A 2,847-nucleotide genomic window follows, 5' to 3' on the forward strand; every position below is an offset into this window, starting at 1 on the left:
TGGCACAAGGCTGGCCTGATGACTCCATCACACAGGAGGGTAAGTGACAGGATGGCAAACACCAGGCTGTCTTGTAGCTTGCACTGGTTTTACTTCAAGGATTCTTGTTCACCTTTGTCTCTATGTCCATGTATTCCAGCCCCAGACTGCAAAGACTTTTATGTGCTCAAAGTTTTATTCCCATTTCACTTTCCCCTCACTATGGGGACCACTTTCTCTCCTGAATCTCACACACATGCACATCCATTACTGGATTTACTTAAAGGAATTGGAACTAACGCATCATTAAAGAAAACTGGTGGTTGTTCAAAAGTATTGTCCTGGTATACCAACCATTGGACACTTTACTCAGAGTCTTGGGAAGAAAATGATGCCCATTTATGGGCGTCAAATGAATCAGTTAACTCTTTGGAACTAAATTAAATTATATATACAGCCTTATCGAGAGACAAGAATCTCCTGGTTCTCTTCCACTTAATTCTCCTGCCTTCTGTGCAGCTCCCTTCCATAGGAATAAAGTCAATGGAAGAGACTAACTTAGAGAAGGAACGTACTTGGTGGTGCTGCAGACTCTGCTGCTGATGCTGCTTTCTGCATTTCCACGTCTCTTGTTCTCTCAGACAGAATATCATCTTTTTCGAGTCCTTTTAGGTGTTATTTTCTGTGTCCTACATTCTCTAAATTATAAGAACTTAATTGTAGATTTCATGTGTGAATTCCGATATGGTTTATCTAATGCACATGATCAGACTGACAGCATTGTTTAAAAGAGGAATTCATCCTGTATGTTAGCATGCTAACCAATAAAGTATGAAAAAATAAAAACAGAAAAAGGAAAAGGACTCAAAGTGAATGTGAAGGAGACGATTCAAGTGCATCCTTGACTAATGATAATTAGAAGTTAGCTGACTTCCATAATACATGTAAGATCATTATTTTATCTTGAACTTTTATGAATGTTGAGTCCTGCACAAACAGGATCAAATTAATGTACCAAAAGAATACAACTAAGATGAATTTAGAACTTGATTAAAGTCATAGTGTATTAAGGAGTGGCCAAAGGTAAGAGTGACTACTCCTAACAACCTCTACTTTCTTTACAGTCATTAATAAAGAAGGTTGAGATACAGGAAAATCTAGGTCTTACCAATGAGAAAAAGCCCATGATGAGGCCCCTTTCCTGTGGATGCTCACGAGAAGAGGAAGATAAAGACAGTCTAGTAAACAAAAAGGGAAACTTGGGTACAGGGGTAACAAGGCACCCCAAACTTGTATCTGTTTCATCTAGATTTAAAAAAAAAGACACAGTATTTCATGACATGCATTCAAACCTGGCCTAAAGTTGAACTAGAGAATGAAATATATCCACTTATTGGAAATATCAACTTAAGAGATAAGATTCTTTAAGATTTTTAGATTCAAGTACCTGCTCACCCTGAATATAACCAGGGAGAAACTCAAGTTAGGCGATGGTAAAGGCAGATGCTTTGGTTGGCTTGATTCTCCTTATGACTGTTACCTGTCAAAAACTCGTGATCTTATCTAATTTAGAGATATCAAATAGTGACTTTTCAAAATCAACTTTTCTGACTTTTGTCATTTCCTGCTCCCAATGAAAAATCCAGTAGATTCAATAATAATAATTAAAAAAAAATACTAATGCCTTTCTTGAATGTCAGTAAATCCTCATGCTGTTTGAACAACCTGGCTTTGGAGGTGAGATTTGGCCCTCCCAATTTTAAACCAAGTTTGTTCATCTCAAAATGTCCTCCAAATACTCCAGAGACATTCTTACCCCTGAGTAAGTGACCCAGAGGAAGACTATCTAAAACAAAGACATTAAGTGCTTGAGAAAAAACTAAGGGATGAGATATTTCCAACAAAAGTTATTATTATTTATTTCATGATATAAAGATTTTTTAGTGAAATCTCTATTTTGCCACTAAATAGGTAGTGGGGTGGAAACCACCCACTTAGAGTTTCTGACCCGCAGGTTACAGGGGAAAAGGAGACATTCTTAAGCTTTCCTGGCCCTAGTGTGTGTGTGTATGTTTTTAATTTTAAAATTTCTAGTCAAACAATCACACCTCTTCTTAAATGAATGGAGCGATTGATCTAATCTTGCTATAATATAAGGATTGTCTTAAAAATGTAATATATGTTCTATATGCTGGGCGTGGTGGCACACACCTTTAATCCCAGCACTCAGGAGGCAGAGGCAGGCAGGTCTCTATGAGTTCAAGGCCAGCCTGGTCTACATAGTGAGTTCCAGGACAGATGAGGCTACAGGGAGACCCTGTCTCGAAAAGACCAAAAAAAAAAAAAAAAATGTTTTCTTAAGGTTTATTTAAGAGCATTTATTTTTGGCTAAGTATTACACAGTTCTCACAAGTAACAGGATTAAGATAACTGACATTTTAAGAACTATCTATTTTTTAAAATGCTGCAATTCTAGACTTGTTTTTTATTACCAATAAAATCATATTTCTTAGAGTTGTTATAATGTAGCATATTTAAAGCTTTCTCTTGGGTGTGTAAAAATAAAAGTTCATTTTCTAAGATAGTTAAATGAGCACATTCAACTGAAGTAAATGTAGTAAAATAATATATTAAATTATAATGACCTTGACTATAATGAGATTAATATCAGTATAAAATATAAATGAGAACATGTATAAATGAATATTTGTTGCAATTAGAAAGACAGAATATAGTATGTTAATTAACTAAACACCCAGCAGCTTTTGGGGAGGAAATTTTCCTGTTTGGGTCTGGGAAAGGGTCGTTATATAAACCACACTGGTTCTCAAGCTTTGGCAATATTTGATATCATTACCATCCCCAAAA

Source organism: Nannospalax galili, unplaced genomic scaffold (assembly GCF_000622305.1).
Source record: "Nannospalax galili isolate Female #2095 unplaced genomic scaffold, S.galili_v1.0 scaffold860, whole genome shotgun sequence".
Lineage (NCBI taxonomy): Eukaryota > Metazoa > Chordata > Mammalia > Rodentia > Spalacidae > Nannospalax > Nannospalax galili.